Below are 22,400 nucleotides of genomic sequence, written 5' to 3'. Positions count from 1 at the left end.
CTCTTGTCAAAGTTATGTGAGTTGGCGGGCATCGTAGCTCACCTTTTTTTATTTCGGTAGACATCGCCAGAGAAGTTTTTTGTTTACACCGTAAATAGAATTATCTTTGGTAACCTGTAAGAGGTAGGCCTCTCTCGCTAAAACAAATGTTTTATCGGAAAGACGTAGGGTTAACCTTGAAACTCTATTTTATACCTGGGGGCATGCAAAACTTTTGGAGTGCAAGCGAAGAGCGACTATTTATTTTTTTAAATTTTTAGGACCTCTAACCCTTTAAACTCGTAGGATTGGTCGTTTCCTAACTTGCATAAAGAAAGGATGTGGGGAAAAACTCTAAAAGTTGTTGTTTTTATATGGGACATTCTTATCACAAAATTGGATTAATCGAGCAGTTTTAGCACATAGTTCAAGCTCTTTAAAAAATAAACATAAGACATGAGCAAATGTTTCCACCTGCGTTTAAGCTCATTAAAAAATGAACTATTCCCCCGGTAAATAACCATCGTGAATGTAGTACTTCAGCCGTTAAAGCCTTGGTCGTGTTTGCACTGTCACCTCCACTTTTCATTGGCCGATCATTCACCTCCATTTGATTGTTTACCCATTTTGAGGAACAACTGCGAAGAGTGATTTCACTAGCCATCCTTGTGACACTGCCGTGATTGGAAAATTCCAAACCTTACCTGGAATCAGCTGCTACCCGTTTGATCACTCGTTCCTCAAAAGACGAGTCTCCTTTAAGCTCTTTTCAACTGACTCGTAAAATATGAAAAGATTGCCGAGCCATTGGCCTCTCCAGCTCGTTAAAGAGACAGGAAGTGCTATCCCTCCTCTATATTTTAATCTTTTTGGACCTGAGGGATTATTACACAAAAATATCGAGCGCTTGTTTTGTTCAGCTCGTTAAAACTATCGAAAATTCATCCCTTCTGTATTGTTTTATACTTTTTCGGAATTAAGGGATTAGATGACGAAAAAGGAATTTTGGAGTTACCTTTACGTTCCTTTTCAGACTCTCTAAAATTGAAAAGGACCGAGTTATCTTTGTCGTTAAACTCATTAAAAAGATTAATAGCGACAAACTTGTCTTTAGATGAGAACGAGTTTCACTATCGCTAGGCTCGTTAAAACATAGCGATGGGTTTGCCCGAAGGGAAAATTATAGAAGAAGAATATGTTATCCTCCTCAAGCTTGACAAAAATAAAGAGGTACTGGTCAGCAATGACTGGGGAAAAATTGGGAAGAAAACTCAAAGAAACTTTGTCGGTAGCAAGTCGCTCTTGAACATGACACTTCCACTCCGTGTCCGAGTCGGGTTGGGTTGTTCATTCACCAGTCACATCACCATGGTCACGCCATACCATCCACATTTTGGGTTAATGCTACCAATCCATCACATCAGTGTCGCCGATATGTTCAAGAGAAGTCATCCAGAGAAGTCACCTGTGTCTCACCCACTACCATACATTATACTCCATTCTTTCATGACCGCCACTCTGAACCTTATATCATCAGATCGTTTTCACCTCCATCAAAATCATTTTCTCCGTTCCGTGTCATTGATGTGGGATTCATTAAGTCCCTCCTGTGACGGATCACTTCTTGTCGACATCAGCTCATTATCCAAGAAGTTGATCTAGGAACACCTCATTCAATACTTTGAAGCTTGCATGCCTCAATGGCAAGTTTCTCACTTCCGTCGATAGGTTTACATCAATGGCCTTCGACTGAAAGATTTTGCGTGGTGTTCGACGCCAAGTCCTTTATTCACACCACGTGAATTGTACTGCAGTACCTTGAGGATAATTATCATTATCGGTGATTCCTCTCGCACTTGTTAACAATTTACATCATTGACTGGTAATCAAGCAATGTCTTTCCATGTTTGACTTCAAAACAATTCTCACATGGATCGACTTGTACTTCGAGTGAATATCAGAAGAGATTGAAGACCCCGGATCTAGTTTCATCCATCTGGGTTGCGATATATATTCAGGGAAATAAAGACATTAAATGTACAGCATTACAGCATAGACAATCATCCTACCAAAAGGATGATGGCTCTATCAGAATCATCAGTCTACACTCAGACGATTGTCTGTCCTATGTACATGAAAATGAATTTATAAAGCTGAGCATGGGAATGCCCGCCTCAACTAGATCATGAAAACAGTATGAAGATAATGTATTGTATTGTATCTTATTACAGGTCTTCTCCCAGCATTGAAAGAACTTCGGATCCTCATAATAAAGCATTTCACCCAACACCAAAAGGTTAACGGCCTCATACTTTAGGGGGCAACTGTTATAGACATTTTTGTGTCCTACAACTCCAAGCATGAAATGTCCATAAACCAAGGGCTCCTAAGTCCCTAAAAATGTTGTTCTAACCCCTAAAGGAACAAGGTCAACAGATTATAGCTTCTCCCAGAAGTTCTCCACCAGAAACTGCTCAGAATTGGTCAAAACAGGATCATTTCAGCTGCTCCACTGGCTAAGTGCGTTGCATTGCACCTAAATACACTGTGAGGGTGCGTTGCATTTCAAAACTCCCTTCTGTAGGGTGCGATGGGCGAGAAATGACAAATGGCAGTGTCATTCCGCGAGGTGGAGAGGCAAAGGAAGCTTCTACAATCTTCTCCTGTGACACTTGCCTCACTGAATTCGACCAAGGATGAGTAAGAGGCCCTCAGTCTCCAAGTGGAAGCAAGAACTGACAGAGAGAAGACACTAATAAAATCACAAGTTGACTCATCCTCCTTACAGATATCTATATATGGATCCCTCATCCCAGAGATCCAGAGGCTGGAATTTTGCATATTGTAAGGAATCGCTGTTGGTTTCTAGAGACAAACATCAGATTGTTGGGTGATTTATGCTTTGTTTGAGGTGAAGAGGGGCTTCTTTGTTGGGAGGTTGATGCTGGGTCAGAACCACTAGTTGTAACTCCTCCTGGATCTTTTCTTGTTTATCAATAAAACTATTTGAGTTCTCCTCCATGCTTTTGTATCATTGATGCTCGTTACATTTGTATGGTTAACTTAAATCTGATCCTAAGTTGTTTATGAATATAGATTCATGTCTTTGTATAGTGCTCTTCTTCTGTGATCTTACAGGTACTTTGTGAAGCTGGGCATGCAAGGGAGTAGGTAGCTGGAGACTATCAAAGAAGAGAGGGATTGGATCAAAGGATTAGCGCAAGACACAGGTTGGTTCTTTCTATTCCTCTCTATCTATAATTCATAAAGGAAATACAAAAGTAGTTTTTCTCTGTTTGTTTCTAAGGTAGCTATCACACCTTAGTGGGATAGAGCAGTTCTAAATAGACACTTTTCCCTGTAACACCGCTACAATTCATTATCGACAACAAGAGCCAAAAGAACCTCATTTCAGCAAAGCTTGTGAAGCAACTGGGCTTACCGACCACAACACATTCACAACCATACACCATCGAGTGGCTTCACCAAGGACAAGATCTTCGCGTGAGCCAATAGTGTCACCTTCCATACAACATCAAGCCCTTCACGGATGAGGTATTGTGTGACATTGCTCCCCTTGAAGTTTGTGATGTATTATTAGGACAACCATACTTGTGGAAACGACATGATGTGTATGAATCAAGGCTCCATGTTGTTATTATTACTTTAGGAAATAAGTTGTACAAGATACCGGAGGTAGCACAGCTTACCACCATCTCTATGGTTAGTGAAAAAAAATGTAGTAAGATCATTTCCAAAATTAGGAAATTTGTTTTCCTAATGATACACCCTCAAGGAAAGAAGAAGACGGTGGCCACGACCTCCAGACAGGGTCCCTCCGCACAACAACTACAGATGGAAAAGGTCATGGAGGAGTATGAGGACATCTTCACCTCCACCGCAGGGGTTCCTCTGCACTGTCAGGTCAAGCACTCCATTGATCTGACCCTAGGTGTGCCGCTTCCTAATGGACCAATCTATCGGTGCTCCATTCTTGAGAACAATGAAATCAAGAGGCATATTCAGGAGCTGCTATAGAAAGGTCACATCCGTTCGAGTTCATCACCCTGTGGGAGCCGAATCGTGTTGGTACAGAAGAAGGATGGGACTTGGAGACTCTGTATTGACTATCGGGCACTGAACAAGATCACTGTCCGTAACAGGTACCCGATCGCACAGATTGATGACCTCCTGGACCAACTGAAGGGGGTAAAATATTTTAGCAAGATCGATTTGAAGTCAAGATATCACCAGGTACCAATCGAACCCTCTGATGTGTGGAAGATTGCCTTCAAATCCAAGGAGTGCCTTTTCGAATGGTTGGTTATGCCTTTCGGATTGATGAATTCTTCTGCAACCTTCATGAGGCTAATGGATGAGATCTTGTGGCCATTCACCAACTCATTTGTAGTGGTATATTGATCTGAAAATCACCCTTGAGTGACCTCAGTTAGTAAATTAATGAATGAAGGTACTACAGACTCATGTGTTGGTGTGTGTCTATGTTATTTTAGGCAACGGATCGATCATATTGCAAAATAAACAGACACTGGAAAATGGAAAACAATAGAGAAACACAGTAAGAAAATAAAAGAACAAAACAATTGATAATGAGTTCACCCTATCCTCTAGGGCTACATCTCCAGTCCAGCTTTTAGTGGTGGCCTTCTTTTATTGTGTTTTTAAAGCAGAGAATTACAATGAGGAGCTCAATCTGAGTCTCCTGACACTGAATTGCTTGGCAGGGTGGTTCCTGGATTCCCCAAGCCACTAGAGTGCATATACTCTTTTTGTTACCAGCTCTTGACCTTTCTGGTCTTTAATGGGAGGAGCCCAATATGGTACTCGATTCTCGACAGATCCCCTCAGGGGTGGCTTGAACCTCTCAAGCTCTCTGGTGTTCGAAGTTGCCTGTGGTTAGCTCGGCCCTCTGTATTTTTGCTTTTTGCTTCACTGTCTTTTCTTTTCTCTGTATTTGTCTTCTTCTCTCTGATTCTTCCTCTTGGCGTCCTCTCCCTGTGTGTTTTCTGTTCTCTGTTCATGGCTTTAAAGCCAATTGATCTCATGAATGTTCGATTCCCCTTCTTCCTCCGTCGAATCACCTGCTGTTGTTCGCTTGGAATTCCCTATCTCTGTGTCATGGTCATTGGCTCACAGGGAGTGGCCACTTGTCCTCTTGTGAACTGTGCCAGCTCTTCCTCGTCAATTCGGTTCTTCGGTTACGTCCGGAAATGACTCATCTGCCACCTCAATGGTCAAATCGGATCTCAAATACTTATAGATCGTGGCTTAATCCCCTATCAAATCTGGTTCTTTCATCAGGTGCGTTCTCAGCCGTTACATCTGGAGCCTCTAGATCCAACGTCATTTGCACATTTTGTGCGGTTGACTTGCTCGACCATTAGCATGCGATGAGCAGTGGTTTTCTCTTTGCTCCGCCTGCCATGCGTCGAGCGCTGAATGGAATTGCTAGGTTTTAGCGAAATCCACTTATCGCCCAAGGGTGCCCCCGATATATACCACCGGTTTTTGGAGCACGGGTCCTGCCTTTAGCCTTTTGTGCTTTTCCCCACAGTTTTCCCAGCTTCCATGTGACCGAGCGCTTTGGGGCCTTTCCATTTCGAGGGGTTTTGATCGTGAATCAGAAAATGCCTCCTTTTCCCAATCTGGGCTTCCTAGGTGCCAATTTCACTCTTGTTCAGTCTCCATGGGCCTTGGTCAGCGCGCTTTGACCGAGGTCCTCATCATTCCATGCTGGCTGCCAACTGCCACTGTTCAGAGGTTTTTATGATTGCTTTGTGCTCTTGAATTCAAAATTTTTCCCGATCTAATACAGTCATAGTACTTTGATTATTTTTTAGGATCCAATTCCGATCACGACCTTCCCACTAAAAAAGCTTTTGGACCACCAAAATTTGGTTTTCAAGCATCGACTAAGTGAGGGTACTGTTGTCTCACTTGTCCAATCTCAATCCACTTTGAACCACTCAGCTTAGAACCCTTGAGCCCTACTCTGAGGTACTCAACATCTCCTCTGCGCGTCGTCCTCCCTTCTTGTCCAGAACTGTGTCTTCCTGCAATTCATTAAGATATTTAGGTAGCAGGTCATTAATAGAAGGCAATTGACTCTGCCCTTCGGGATCCTCAATTAGAGAGGGTTCAAACAATCTCAAGCAATCTGCATTCACGACTGAGTAGATGTGCATGTAAGCTGGTAGGTCAAGGCGAAAAGCATTCTCACTAATCTTCTCAAGTATTTTGAAAGGTCCATACCTGATAGGCTTTAGATTTTTACCTTCACCTTGCATCCTGTCCTTGTTGATAGACAACCAGACTTGGTCACCAACTTGGAAACTATGCTCCATCCGATGCTTGTCATGCCTCGCCTTGTATTTGGCTTGGTTATTTTCCAGCTGTTCCTATACTGCCTGGTGGATCTCTTGGATTTGTTCAATGAACTTAGTTGCCTTGTCCACATCACTGTGTCCCTCAACTATGGTAGCTTTACCGAAGAAAAAATCCAAAGGAGACCTTGGGGTGAAACCAAAACAGGTCTCAAAAGGAGATCTCCCCACAAATTGGGTGTCTTGATCAGATACAATGGAAGTGGGTAATCCAAAATGAACCCATAAATGTTCAAAGAATAGTTTTTTAGTTTGTTCAGCTGTAATCTGTTTATTAGAAGGTATCAAAATACACATTTTGCTGAACCTATCCACAACAACATATAGATAATCATGACCTTTCCTAGATTTAGGCAGTCCTCCAACAAAATCCATGGAAACACTTTCCCAAGGATGAGAAGGAACTGGTAATGGAGTGTACAAGCCTAGTTTTCTGTTGATGGGCTTGATTTTAGCACACATAGTACACCCTCTTACATATCTAGAAACTGTCTCATTCATTTTTTGCCAATAATAAAATCTTTGCAGCTGTGCAACTATTTTACTTACCCCAAAGTGACCTGATATCAGAGAAGTGTGTGCTTCTCCAATTATCTTTACTCTCTCTGTTTGTGGAATGCAGAGTTTCCCACAATGGTATAAGAGTCGGTCCTTTACATGATAATCCAATTCTTCTACTCGTTTTCCTCGACTCAAAGTTGCATATACATCTTTGAAATCTATATCTTGAGCATATTGTTCAATGTAGCTTTCATGTAGCACAAAATTATGCTTAAGTATAGTAGATGCATTTATAATGGGTCTAGATAACATGTCTGCAACTTTATTGTGTATGCCCTTTTTATATCTGATGACTAAATGAAACTGTTGTAGAAAACCCATCCATATATAGTGTCTTTATTGCTGCAACTTAGTTTGGGAGTGTATGTTATGAAACCAACTCAAGAAAAGATAGAAAAGATAGAAAAGATAGATCAACGCCTTATAATTCACCCTCTTCGAGGGGGAAACCTCCTTTACATTACATAAATGAACAATTCTTGGATGATACAAATGAAAAGACCTCCTTTCTATATATAGGAGTCTAAGGGGTCATAACATAATCAGAGCCGACATAACAATAATAATGTAAGGGAACAATAATAACAATAATGGGCTTCTATGGGGCACAATAGTAACAATATGGGCACTACATGGGTACATCAATATAATAAGTGGGTTGTACTAATAACAGTAAGGGGTTACACTAGTGGTATAGGGGCCTAACATGCCCCTCTCCTTCAAAAAGCGTTGTCCTCAACGCTTGAGTAGTTCTTGATGCTTCTGTATAAAATTCTTGTCCTCCCATGTAGAATCTTCAGCAAGTAAGTTCTTCCACTTGATGAGATACTCTGAAATTGATCGATTTCGTAGCTGTCGGGTTCTTGTTTCTGTGACTGCTCCAAGTTCCAATATGATTTTTCCTTCCTCTTCAATTTCTGGCAATATTGTTTGAATTGGGATCTTTTGCAACTTTTGAATAAGTGGCCATACTTCTTCGTCCTTCTTCCATTCATCCCTTGCTTCATTTATCCAATCTAGTTGGATAATAGAAATAGCACAAAACAATGCTTCCACATCCTCATCCCTGAAGAGTCTTCCCATTCGGTAAGGTCGCCATTTTTGAAGTGCATGTAGTATTGCCAACGTTTCCTTCTCATAAATAGCTTGCTTGAGTTGTAGCAGTAAAAATACCCAATCACCTGATCAAAACATTTTTCACTACGATGTTGATCTACTTGTTGTTTCGTTTGATTTTGCACCGAAGTGGCATTATCCTTTAAAAGTTGGAGAACTTGTTGTTGATGCTCAATGTGATCTTTCACTGCTTGAACCTTTTTCTTCTTGATATATCCTTATATCTCTAGAGTTTGAGGAGTGGTAATTTATTCCAATCCTTTACAAGATATGGTCGGATTCATTTCTTGATGCTCGATGTGATCTTTCACTTCTTGAACATTTTTATTCTTGATATGTACTTCTATCTTGATAGTTTGAGGAGTGGTAATTTCAACCAATGAATTACAAGATATGGTTGGATTCATTTCTTCTTTCTCGATGTGATCTTTCACTTCTTACACCTTTTTCTTCTTGACATGTCCTTCTATCTTGAGAGTTTGAGGAGTGGTAATTCTTGCCAATGCTTTACAAGATATGGTCTGATTCATTTCTTCTTTCTCTGGGGTGGGGTCCTAGGGTATATCCTCTTCTTTTGATGTTTCTTGATCATTTTCTTCCTCCTCTTCATATTCTATGTAAAATAATTTCTTCTTAGCACACTTATGACCTTTAGTGCATTTGCTATCACAATTGTAACAAAGCCCTTTTTCTCTTTTTTCTTCCAATTGTTGTGGTGTAACCCTTATAGGTTGTGGAAGGCTAGGAGAAATAACACTTCCATATTTATAGTTGTGAGGGCTGTGCTTCATGGTTTCCATAATTTTTCTTTCCACTATGTCACAAAGCCCTTTTAATCTTTCCATTTTTTGTGGTGTCGCTCTAAAGAAGGTGTTTCTCTTTGTATCCTCATAATGTGCTATCATTTCCTCTATGAAAATTGACCACGTAACAAGTTGTTTACGAGAACAAAGCCCTTCATACTGTTAGCCTCCTATTGCAATAGGTTTCATATTTCATGATTGACAGTTGAAAATGCCAAATATGTCATCTTTTCATGCTGCAAGGTTCCATATTTCCAAGAAGTTCCATTTTTGAAGAATCATACCATTTTTGAAGAGTTTTATAGTTAAGGGAAAGCCAGACAGCTTAATCTTGGCTTCCCTAGGTTTAAATTGCTTGTTTTAGAAGATAGAGAATGAATATCTGTCCAAATTGTTTAATCTTGGCAGATTTGTAGATAGGTAGAGAAGCAAGGGCGCTCAATAGCTTAATCTGAGCCTTGGAAGAAATAAGGATCAATTTAGATAGGAGGATAGTTGAAAGAAAAGTTGAAAGGCTGGGTTTGCTAGTTCAAGTGCACCCAAACGAAAAAGAAGAGAAAATGCTAGGTAAACAGGCCGGGTAGGTAGTTCTGAGGTGCAGAATGATGATCTGTGATCCATTTCATGTTTTCAAATGTTATATCTATTCAGATCACAAGTATGAGGCAGTTTTCCATTTGGAGCAGCCAAGCGAGGCATGTCTAACTTCCCCTTCTTCCTTGTCCCCAAATCATTCACTAACTTCCCCTAAAGAGGTCAAGATCTGCTTGACATCTCTTAATTTCATCATTTTTCATGACTTTGGCCTAAGTAAAGATCTGCTTCACTTAGGAGTGCTCACATTTCCTCTATGAGTCCTATTTCCCCTTTCAAGCCTAAGATTTCTATCCTTAGCGCTTTTCTGATCAAAATCCATATTAACTTCTAACTTTATTATATAAATCCCATGATTTCTCCCTTTCCCTTACTAAAACAGCACTAAATAGTCCCTCTAAATACATACCCCCTCCCCCTGGTTGAAAAATAACCATAAATATGATAGGGAATCACTAAGTTTTCCTGAAACTTAGTGAGAACCCTCATTTTGCTCATAAATCCCCTTCCAAATGCATTAGGACTCCTTCCTATGCATAAAATCCCTCCTTTGATCTATAAAACCCTCCATTAGCCATGTTTTAACCTTTTCAAGGCTCAAAACCCTTCTCAAAACACATAAACTCCCTTCAAAGTGCCTTTGGACTCCTTCCAAGGCATGAAATTCCTCTTTTTTGGTTATCAGACCCCTTCCGAGGCCTCAAGAACCCTTCCAAAGCTTTAAAAAGCCTTTTCCGATCACATAAATCATTCCTCCGATCATATTATGCCTTGGCCGATGTATAAACATGCCTCCGATTGCCTCCCCCTCCCCTCCGACGCGATATCGCTGTCGGAGGTCGCAGCGATCAAGTGTTGCCCCTTTATGGTTCTCCCCGATCCTTTCCCCGCCGATGCGATTTCGCAATCGGCATATCGCAATGTTATATGCCCCATATATATGCCCCTTCTCCCTCCGCCGATGCGATATCGCCGTCGCACCCGACAGCATATCGCATCGCGCATATATCATATCACATATATATTGTTGCCCGCCGATCGCCGATGCGCCGATTTAATCGTGGCTGTCGGATCAAGCCTCAGATCTGATGGCCCATATTCAATCACGCCCCCCCCATATCGCTCTGCCCATATATCATATATTGCTCCATTTCTCCTCCCGATAGCCGATCGCCGATGCGATATCGACGATCGCTCCAATCGCTTGTATATATATTCATAAAGCCCCGTCCCCCGCTCATCCCCGATAGCGATATGCCGATTCAATCTTAGCCGTTGGATCTGCCCGTGCTAGATCCAACGGCCAGGATTTAAGCAAATCTACAGTGTCGCTCCCGCTCCAAATTTTCGCGATTTTTGCGTGTAAATGGGTCTTTTGCTGTGTAAAGGGAAAATAACCATTTTTCACAGGATTTCTTCCAGCGCCCGCGCCCGGCTCCAGTTAAAGAAAATCATGCATTTCTAAGCCATTTTGGATCGCTCCAAGCCCAGATTTGCTCCAGAAAGCCAGCCACGGCCTCAGCACAGTCATCAGCATGCGGATCCTCCTCTGTTTAGCAGTTATTCTTCCTTTTTGATTGATATTTGATCGGCCACCGCCGATACTCATCCAAAGGCCACGAAAATCATTTGCAGTAGTTATTTTTGCCTTCAAAGGGTAGAAAAAGGGCGATTTGACAGTTTCAAGCATATCAAGGCAGAGAAAGTGGCCCGATTCAAGTGTTAAAGAGTATCGGAGGAAAGATAAAGCCCAGATCCAATCAAAGAGTATCAGTGAAGTGACAAAGAGTATCAGATCGACAATATCAAAGCAGGTGAACATTAAAGAGCCCCCCATCAAAGTCAAAGAAAGCGACAAAGCCACTCAAGGCTCTCAGATCAGTGATTAAAGCATTTAAATCCACATAACAGTAGTGGATCAGAAACCAATGCGCAGTTATGGCTAAGTGAACAGCACAAAGCCATAAGGACGCATTTCTACTCATTTTTTGAGGCAGCTGCCCAGCGCAACACTTAGATAGATCATTATTTATTTATTTCAGGATAACTTAGATTAAAAGGCACTCATTTCCCTTAGATCTATTTAAGATCTGTTGTAATAGATATTTTTGGGATATTTTCCCTATATAAACCACCCTGATTCATTGTTTAAAGGGTTGGTTGGTTGATAATCCAGAGTTTAGACTTGCGCTGTATACTTTGAGAGCTCTATAATCAAAGAATGTTGGAATGCTTTGGATGAAGAACTGTCTGTTGTGTTTTTTAATGGCTAAAGAGTGACTGTGGAATTCCTGTGCTACTACATGGCTCAATAAGTGTTTTCCTACCTCCGTTTACAGTTTATATATGTTTATGCCACCATTGTGTTACCATCTAAATAGCAAGAAAGAAGAATAGTTTAGGCTTTGCTTGACTGCACTCTATGCTTAGTTCTTGTTATTCTATATGTTTTCTTCAGAAATGGTTATGAATATGCATACCTAAATGATCATGTTTACACCGTTTCTTTCACATATGACTGTTATTTAGGAATTCTTGACTGCTCCTAGATAAACTTTCATTCACCTTCCCTCTCTGTTAGCTAATGAAAGATTCTTAGTTTCCTTTCATCTCTGACCTTCATTCCATCTTTATTCCAGCTTGATATTGTTCTATGTGTAGCTATCCTGCTCTGTATTCCTCTTGTGACCAAGAAAACGCAACAGCAAGCCCTAATCCATGACTCCATGCCCAATGGTTTGAACTTCTCACACTATGCATCCCAACTCTGCTTGAAAGAATCCTCCTTCCCACCAAAATCAAAACAAAACCCAAGAACATCATAACTAGCCTAAAATCAACCCAAAACAAAGCTAAATTATAAAGAGAGAGCCCTCTCTGATTGTAGGTTAGCTAGGACCTGCAGTCCAAAGATTGGTTTGTGGTTACCTCGGCCGTATCCCTCAAGGAGCCAAGGGACAACCTGAGTGATAACACATACCATAAAAATTGATCCGGTTCTAAATGTGAAGATGCAATACATACCTTTTGTAACAGTGGTGCACCATGTAGATCAAAATATTGCTCCATCTGAATTATCCAATTTACCGGATCCTTGCCATCAAACTTCCTCATCTTTCTTTTTCTTGATTTTAGGAGCTCGATATTGAAATGACTGTAACTATGTACTTTCAGATCTTTAAGTTCTGAAATTATGATTTTTAGTAGCCCTCTGTGTCCTCTTTCTAATTCCACCAGTCTGATCCAAATTGGATTTTCCAAGAAAGAGTTATGCGAAATCTCCCACAGTGACTTGATTATAGACTAGTTCAGTAAAGCGAACTTGTACAACGTGCCATGAGTCACTGTTTCGACCTGTGGATCTGAAAAATGCATACAAGAAACTACAGTCTATCCTCTTTCTGTACCTTCTTAGGTAATTTCAATCCGATCCCTAGAGAGAAAGTTATGACGATTTTCCCCAGGTCACCTGTTTGGAATGTAATTCAAGAGTTTGCAAAAAGACTAACTTCCCCAGATCATATCTCCGCAAATATAGCGCAAAACGATCTGAAATTCGGACCTGAGGTTCAGCGTGATTTCTTTTCAAATGGGTTTTTTTTGCAGCTTCTGACACATCGCACAAAAAACGTTATAGTGAAAATGCCACGATGACCGGTTTGGAGCAGCGAAACCCTAGAATCCAAAGCTCTGATACCAAATGTTATGAAATCAGCTCAAGAAAAGATAGAAAAGATAGATCAACGCCTTAGAATTCACCCTCTTCGAGGGGGAAACCTCCTTTACATTACATAAATGAACAATTCTTGGATGATACAAATGAAAAGACCTCCTTTCTATATATAGGAGTCTAAGGGGTTATAACATAATCAGAGCCGACATAACAATAATAATGTAAGGGCACAATAATAACAATAATGGGCTTCTATGGGGCACAATAGTAACAATATGGGCACTACATGGGTACATCTATATATTAAGTGGGTTGTACTAATAACAATAAGGGGTTACATTAGTGGTATAGGGGCCTAACAGTGTAGATATTGAAGTGGTTGATGATTAGTATGTATTACTGTCTCTTTGCCCATTAAGTAATGTTTCCACTTTTTCACACTTTGAACTAATGCATACAATTCTTTATCATATGTAGGATAGTTAACTACAACTGGGTTAAAAGTCTTAGAATGATAAAATATGGGTTTACCATGCTGTGTCAACACTGCTCCCATGGCATAGTCATTGGCATCTATTTGGATCTCAAATGGTCTTTGCAGATCAGGTAGTGCTAGTATAGGTGTTGTACTAATCTTTTCTTCCAAGGTCTCGAAGGCTTTCTGATGTTTTCCTCTCCACTGAAACACCTTGTTCAATCCCGTTAAAGAATGTAAGGGAGCTGCAATTGAGGAAAAGTTAGAAATGAATTTCCTCCAATATTGTGCTACCCCTAAGAAGCTTCTCACTTCTGTAGCAGACTTGGGTTTAGGCCAGTTTACAATGGCTGCCACTTTAGAGGGATCTATCTTCAATTCACCACCCCCTACTATATGACCCAAATAATTTAGAGATGTTTTGAAAAATTCACATTTTGAGAGTTTGGCATGAAGTTTTTCTCTTTTCAAAACATCTAGTGTCTGCTTAACATGCTTTAAGTGTCCTTCCCATGATTTACTAAAAATCAGAATGTCATCCAGATACACAATAACAAAATCATCAAGAAAAGGTCTGAGTACATCATTCATTAATCTCGTGAAAGTCGCTGGAGCATTAGTTAAGCCAAAAGGCATAACTAGCCACTCATACAATCCCTTCTTTGTTTTGAAAGCAGTCTTCCATGCATCTTGTTTTGCAATTCTGACCTGATGGTATCCAATGTGCAAGTCTAGCTTGGTGAAATAAACAACTTCCTTCAATTGATATAAAAAATCATCTATGCGAAGAAGGGGATAACGATTTTTTATTGTTATCTTATTCAGTGCTCAGTAATCAATGCACATTCTCCATGAGCCATATTTCTTTCTCACCAAAACGAGGTGACCCACATGGTGATGTGCTAGGCCTGATGAACCCCTTCTCGAGCAACTCCTGCACCTGCTTCTTGATTTCAGCATTCTCTAAAGTAGACAACCTGTACATTCCAATGTTAGGCAAAGGAGCATCTTGCTACAAAATAATATCATGTACTATTTCCTTTTTGGGTGGCAGACCTTTAGGTTCTTGAAACAAGATATCATACTCCAAAACAACCTTTTCTAAATCAACTTGCTGTTTAGCATTATAGCCCTCAAATACACTGGTTTTATCAGGTTTCTTTTCCTTTAAAACCATCAATAACAATTTTTTGCATGAATTTATCATTCTTTTCATCTACCCTGAGTTTGTGAGAGTATAATTATTCTTGAGCTTATGAGCTCTTACAAAGTATTCAATTCCTTCTTTAACAAGTAGATACTTGTTCTCAGCTCTATAGAAAATAGCTTTTCTGTCATACAAGTAAGGACTTCCTAAAACAATTCCACATATATCCAAAGGAATTATGTCTAACTCAACCTCATCTACAAATGCTGACCCAAAAGAAAACTTGAGTTTGCACAGTCTAGTCACTTGTAGTTGTGCTTTATCATTCAACCATCCTAATGGGTATGGTTTCTTGTGAGGTGTAGTTGCTAATCCCAATTTCCTTACAATTGCTTCAAAAATTAAATTTACTTGTGAGCCAGTATCAAACAAAGTATCAATCTTTTGATGTTTGGAAATAACTTGAATATGGAAAAGCTCATGTCTTTTTCTCTCATTTTCTTCATCAATAACAAATTGTGAAGAATTACTAGTAGATGCTTCAGAATTCTTACCTTTTATACCTGTGGCTACAATGGTCATTTCATCTCCCAATTCTAACCCCAAATCTTTTTGAATAGCTACAACAATTTTCTTCTTACCCTCGAACTTCTTAGGTCTCAGCTCTCGATGCAGAATCCAACAATGCTCATCATCATGCTCATCCTTTTTACACTGAGTGCATGAAGCCTTGCTTTTCTCTACAGTGTTAGCCTTCCTTGCTTTCCACTTCTACTTTCTTTTCTCCTTGCTCTTGCTTGCAGTGGGTTGGGATGGTCCCCCAACTTCTGGATTTCCATTCTTTCCTCTGGCTTCTAGATGAGTAGCTTGTACAGATACCTCATCTATACTAGTGGGATTGAACATGAGGATGGTATGCCTCATGTAGCTATGTAGACCACCAATGTACTTCAATAGAGTCTTTGGTGAGTCTAATGAGATTCCTAGAATCAATGATCTCTTTCTAAATTCTTGAGTGTACCCTTGCACACTTTTCCCTTTCAACTGCCGAAGAGTTTGCCAACTCATCATGGCTTGTTGCATGTAGGCCAATGGATAGAACTGCTTTTTGATTGCAGACACAAATTCGTTCCAGACAAAGATAGTCTTACCATGTATTTTCATGTCAACTTGGGTTCTGCCTTCCTCTTTCCCTTTTCCTTTTCCTTTTGAGTGGTCATGGAAATGTGATTCATCTTCTCCTTTGTCTTCTTTAAAGCGTGATGAATCTTCATCCTTGTGTTTTCTAAAGTCCTTATACATTTCTTCTACCATGGATTTTATGGCTAGGAAACTTTCTATGAATTTAGGGTCTAGACCCATAGGAACTTCCTCTGACATTGTCTTCTGAGGATAGACTCTCCCAATTTTAGGATTAGTTTTGACCAACTCTCCTTATCCTAATTTGAGCTTTGATCTAGTGAGCATTCACAGCTAAACCAACACAAGCTTGTCTAACCTTAACAACCTAAATCTCTGATACCACTTGATTTGAAAATCACCCTTGAGTGACCTTAGTTAGTTAATTAATGAATGAAGGTATTACAGACTCATGTGCTGGTGTGTGTCTATGTTATTTTAGGCAATGGATCGATCAAATTGCAAAATATACAGACACTGGAAAATGGAAAACAATAGAGAAACACAGTAAGAAAATACAAGAAGACAACAATTAATAAGGAGTTCACCCTATCCTCCAGGGCTACGTCTCTGGTCCAGCTCTCAATGGTGGCCTTATTTTATTGTGTCTTTAAAGTAGAGAATTACAATGAGGAGCTCAATCTGAGTCTCCTGAAACAGAATTGCTTGGCAAGGTGGTTCTTGGATTCCCCAAGCCACTAGAGTGCATAGACTCTTTTCCTTACCAGCTCTTGACCTTTCTGGTCTTTAATGGGAGGAGCCCAATATGGTACTTGATTCCCGACAGATCCCCTCAGGGGTGGCTTGAACCTCTCAAGCTCTTTAGTGCTCGACCTTGCCTATGGTCAACTCGGCCCTCTGTCTTTCTGCTTTTTGCTTCACTATCTTTTCTTTTCTCTGTCTCTGTCTTATTCTCTCTGATTCTTCCTCTTGGCATCCTCTCTCTATGTGTTTTATGTTCTCTGTTCATGGCTTTAAAGCCAATTAATCTCATGACTCTTCAATTCCCCTTCTTCCTCCTTCGGATCACCTGTTGCTGTTCGCTTGGAATTCCCTGTCTCTACGTCATGGTCATTGGCTCACAGGGAGTGGCGACTTGTCCTCTCGCGAACTGCGCCAGCTCTTCCTCGTCGGTTCGGTTCTTCGATTACATCAGGAAATGACTCATCTGCCACCTCAGCGGTCAAATAAGACCTCAAATCCTTGTAGATCATGACATTAATCCCCTGTCAAATATGATTCTTTCATCAGGCGCATGCTCAGCCATTAGATCTGGAGCCTCCAGATTGAACGTCATTCGCACATTTCACGTGGTTAACTTGCTCAACCGTTAGCGTGCGATGAGCAGTGGTTTTCTCTCTCCTCCGCCTACCACGTGTCGGGTGCTGAATGGAATCGCTAGGTTTCAGTCAAATTCGCTTACCGTCCAAGGGTGCCCCAGATATATACCACCAGTTTTTGGAGCGTAGGTCCCGCATTTAGCCTTTTGCGCTTTTCCCCACAGTTTTCCCGGCTTCCATGTGACCAAGCGCTTTGGGGCCTTTCCATTTCGAGGAGTTTTGATCGCGCATTAGAAACTGCCTCCTTTTCCCAAACCAGGATTCCTAGGTGCCAGTTTCACCTCCTGCGCAGTCTCCATGGGCCTCGGTCAGCGCGCTTTGATCGAGGTCCTCATCGATCCACGCTGACTTCAAACTGCCACTGTTTAGAGGTTTTTCTGATCACTCTTTGCTCTTGAATTTGAAGTTTGTCCTGATCTGATATAGTCATGGTACTTTGATTATTTTTCAGGATCCAATTCAGATCATATACTTGGATGACATCCTAATCTTCAGCAAGAGTTGGGAAGAGCACCTCCAACACATTCGACAGGTTCTCCAAACACTGTGTCAACAAAAGTTATGTGCTAATTTAGAGAAATGCACTTTTGGCATGACCCAAGTTCAATATCTGGGATACATTATTGATGAATGGGGGTGCATGTGGATCCAACCAAGATCCAAGTCATTCGGGATTGGCCCTCTCCAACCACTCTAGTGGAGCTCCGCAACTTTCTGGGTCTTTCCAACTTCTACTGCAGGTTCGTGTTGGGATTTTCTCATATACTTGACCCTTGAGTCAAGTCACCAAGGGAGGAGTGAATGAAAAATTCTCTTGGTCTGAATCTCAACAGAAGGGATTCACAGAGTTGAAATTCCGCCTCTCCTCGGCACCAGTACTCGCATGGCTAGACTTGCAACAACTATTTGAGGTCAAGACAGATGCCTCTGACTATGCTATTGGGGAAGTCCTTACTCAACACAGGAATCCAGTGGCATATCGCAGTGAGAAACTTTCAGACACAGTCTGGAAGTATCCCACTTATGACAAAGAGATGTATTCCATTGTGCAGGCCTGCCGATAATGGAAACATTACATTTTGGGGAAGGAAACGCTCATCCACACAGACCACCAACCCCTCCAGTTCATACAGACCCAAGGGAAATTACAGAATGATCACCATAAGAAGTGGTCCACATACCTGCAACAGTTCCATTTTAATATCAAGTATAAGAAGGGCAGCACCAATAATGTTGCAGATTGCCTCAGTCGACCACCGATCATGTCATTAACCACCGTGGTCAAATCTTGTGGGCACGAGACTTCTGATTGGCCACTTCTCTACAAAAGCGACCCAGACTTTGGCCACACATACCAGACACTCTTGGAGGGTCAGCATGTTCTAGATTTTCACCTCCAGGATGCGCTGTTATGCCACCCGGGTCACCTTTGTGTTCCTTCAAGCGAGCGTGCCAAGATGATTTGGGAAGCACACTACAATTGGGCTGCTGGGAATTTCGGGGTCAATAAAATAGTGGCAGTATTATAGAAGTATTTCTACTGGCCGAATCTTTAACAAGATGTCAGGAAGTACATCAGATCATGCACTGCCTGCGCCATTGCCAAACTGACAATCAAGAAGCAAGGCCTCTATACCCCGCTGCCTACCCCTAGTCGACCTTGGGAATCCATCTCCATGGATTACATGTCAGGCCTTCCTTCCACTAAGCATGGAAATGACTGTGTTTTTGTGGTCATCGACAGGTTCTTAAAGATGGCCATTATGGCAGCTTGCAAGAAGAATATCACAACAAAAGCCACTGCTAAACTCTTCTTTGAATGAGTGTGGGTGCACTTTGGGATCCCATAATCTATCATCTCGGATTGGGCTAGCAGGTTACTTAGTAAATTTTGGTCCAATATTTGGTCGATGCTGGACACTAAACTCACTAAGTCCACAACCTTCCATCCTCAAACTGATGGCCAGACAGAGGTTGTCAACACGATGATTGTACACATTCTGCGCATGTACAACTCAAAGCATCGACACACATGGGACGAGAGCCTCCCCTATGTTCAGCACAGCTACAACTGGTGATTCAGATCTTGGGAGGAGGCCCCCAAGATCTAAAAGATTGAAATGGATCTTGGGAGGAGAGACCCCCAAGATCTGAAAAATTGCAATGGCAGAAGAAAAAAAGGAGAATGCCAAAAAAGCAACACCACAAAGAAACTTTTTATTAAAACTGACTGATCTGGATTTAAACAGGAACGCAAAAAAATACCGAGATAACCATATACAAAAAGATGCAGTAGAAATAATGCTTCATTTCATTAATGGAAAATACTGAAATATGCTTACAACCAGAAATGGAAATAAACCAGCTAGGGCGATGGTAGCTTATCTCTGAGAAGAGATGTGGCAGATACATGCCTCTGAACTGTAAAGGCTACATTGTGGCAGACAATCTATCCTTTTACAAAATGTGACTTGTTACTTATAGTATTTTTCAGTTTCAATACCACGGGTCAATTCCATGGGTGAATGAATACCATGGGTGGATTTCACAGTACCACGGGCCAATTCCATGGGTGAATGAATACCATGGGTGGATGTCACAATACCATGGGCACTTACCATGGGTGGATGTCACTTACAATACCATGGGTGGATGCCATTTACAATACCATGGGTAAATTCCATGGGTCGATGAATAATATGGGTGGATGAGTACCATGGGTTGATGCCATTTTCCATTCGGATCATTCCTCCCTCCTTAAGAAGCAATGGTCCCCATTGCGTAAAGTTCCCTCCTACGAAGCCTTTGTTGAATATCAAGAGCCGCTGAAGATAAGGGTTTTATGTAAACCCTGATAAACTAAGATCCGAGGATAAAGATACCCTGTAATGCTTGTGACCAACTGTGATTCTGACAGTGTGCGACCTAGCAAATGGACTTCGATGACAAGGATTTTATGCGGTTGACCCATAACCATGATGTTGGTTTCTGATGAAGTAGCAGGTGCCTACATAGCCTAGGGTGGGAGGTCATGTCTCCAAATAACCCAAGCCGAATGCTACTATGTTGAAATTGATGAATGTGAAGCAAGTGCTTACTAAAGTGGGGTGGGAGGACATGTCTGCAATGGAACCCGCTTCGAATGCTGCTCCATAATTAAAATGGACATAGCCCAGCCAATATAACTCAAAATATTTATTGTAACCTGTTTTTGGAAGTAGAAGGATCAGTTTTCATCTTCCCATGAGTTGGAAATCCTTATCTAGACACTCTGAGATCTCAGATTTGTGCTGCAACAGTTCCGCCGTCACAAAAATTATGATAAAATAGCTGATTTTAAGTCAGCGATATCTCCCACATCCGAACTCCGATTCGACCCATTTCTTTTTTGAAATTGGGTGATTTTTCGAGAGGAATCCAGATCTGGTATTTTGTTTTGTAAATTTTGTCCCAAATATTTCAGATCTGATCTGCAAAGTCGCCGCCCATGAAATCATAACCTGGCTCTGATACCACTGATCCAGATTTTGGGAGAAGGCCCCCAAGATCTAAAAGATTGAAATAGATCTTGGGAGGAGAGACCCCCAACATCTGAAAAATTGCAATGCCAGAAGAAAAAGAGGAGAATGCCCAAAAAGCAACACCACAAAGAAATTTTTTATTAAAACCGACTGATCTGGATTTAAATAGGAACGCAACAAAATACCAAGATAACCATATACAAAAAGATGTAGTAGAAATACTGCTTCATTTCATTAATGGAAAATACTGAAATATGCTTACAACCAGAAATGGAAATAAACTAGCTAGGGCGATGGTAGCTTATCTCTGAGAAGAGATGTGGCAGCTACATGCCTCTGAACTGTAAAGGCTACATTGTGGCGGACAATCTATCCTTTTACAAAATGTGACTTGTTACTTACAGTATTTTTTAGTTACAATACCACGGGTCAATTCCATGGGTGAATGAATACCATGGGTGGATTTCACAATACCATGAGCCAATTCCATGGGTGAATGAATACCATGGGTGGATGTCACAATACCATGGGCACTTACCATGGGTGAATAAATACCATGGGTGGATGTCACTTACAATACCATGGGTGGATGCCATTTACAATACCATGGGTAAATTCCATGGGTCGATGAATAATATGGGTGGATGAGTACCATGGGTTGATGCCATTTTCCATTCGGATCAACTGGGCTCTCCACAGCTCGGTTGGCGACAGGCCATTTCAGGTGGGCTTGGGATTCCACCCACTATGTCCCATTGATGTGGCCATGCCATTTGTAGCTACTCACACAGATTCGGCTCATGTCCAGTTCCAAACAGATAAGGCAAATAACTTCATTGAGCACATCCAACATATTCTCCAGCAAGTCCATGACATTGTGAAGAAACCAAATGCCAAGTACAAGCAGTGACATGATAAACATCGGATGCCACACAAGTTTCAAGTGGGCGACAGTCTGGTTGCACTTGAAAAAGGAACGCCTTGCCGGAGCCTATCAGAAACTCAGACCACTCCAATATGGTCCTTACAGCATTACCAAGCCTATGGGAGACAATGCATTTGAGCTCAGCATTCCCCCATTCCTTGGTCTGCACCCAGTGTTCAATGTGGACCGCCTTCGGCCATACTTTCCACTATTACTAGACACATCTGACATTGCAGAACAGCTCACACCCATAGAGTTAAATCGAGATTGCATGGAACAAGCTACAACTAATTGGATCATGGACACACAGATCAAGCACACTCATCAGCAGAACATACAATTATATCGAGTTGTCAAAGTAGGCCAACTCCTTCACCAGGGCAAGTGGCTCACCAGGGACCAAATTCAACAGAAGTTTCCTCATCTCATGGAGGAACTCAACGCAATGGGGACCATTGCTTCCTAAGGGGGGAGGAATGATCCAGGTGGATATTGGCGGCCACCTGCCAAGTCCACTTGGACCCCCACCATCATTTCTTTCAGCTTTTCAATTTCCTTAACTGTAGCACAATTTACTATTTTTAGCGGTTTTTCGGGTCCTAAACTTCTGGAGTCGTTTTGAGGCCCTAGATGATGTTTTTTTTGGGAAAATTGGGAGCAACATGGGTCCATGGACTGATTTT

This window comes from Pinus tabuliformis, chromosome 1_1, assembly GCF_031772625.1.
Source record: "Pinus tabuliformis cultivar Carrire ecotype Pingquan chromosome 1_1, CPIR1, whole genome shotgun sequence".
In the NCBI taxonomy this organism is placed as follows: domain Eukaryota; kingdom Viridiplantae; phylum Streptophyta; class Pinopsida; order Pinales; family Pinaceae; genus Pinus; species Pinus tabuliformis.
Note: the sequence above shows the minus strand (reverse complement) of the source record.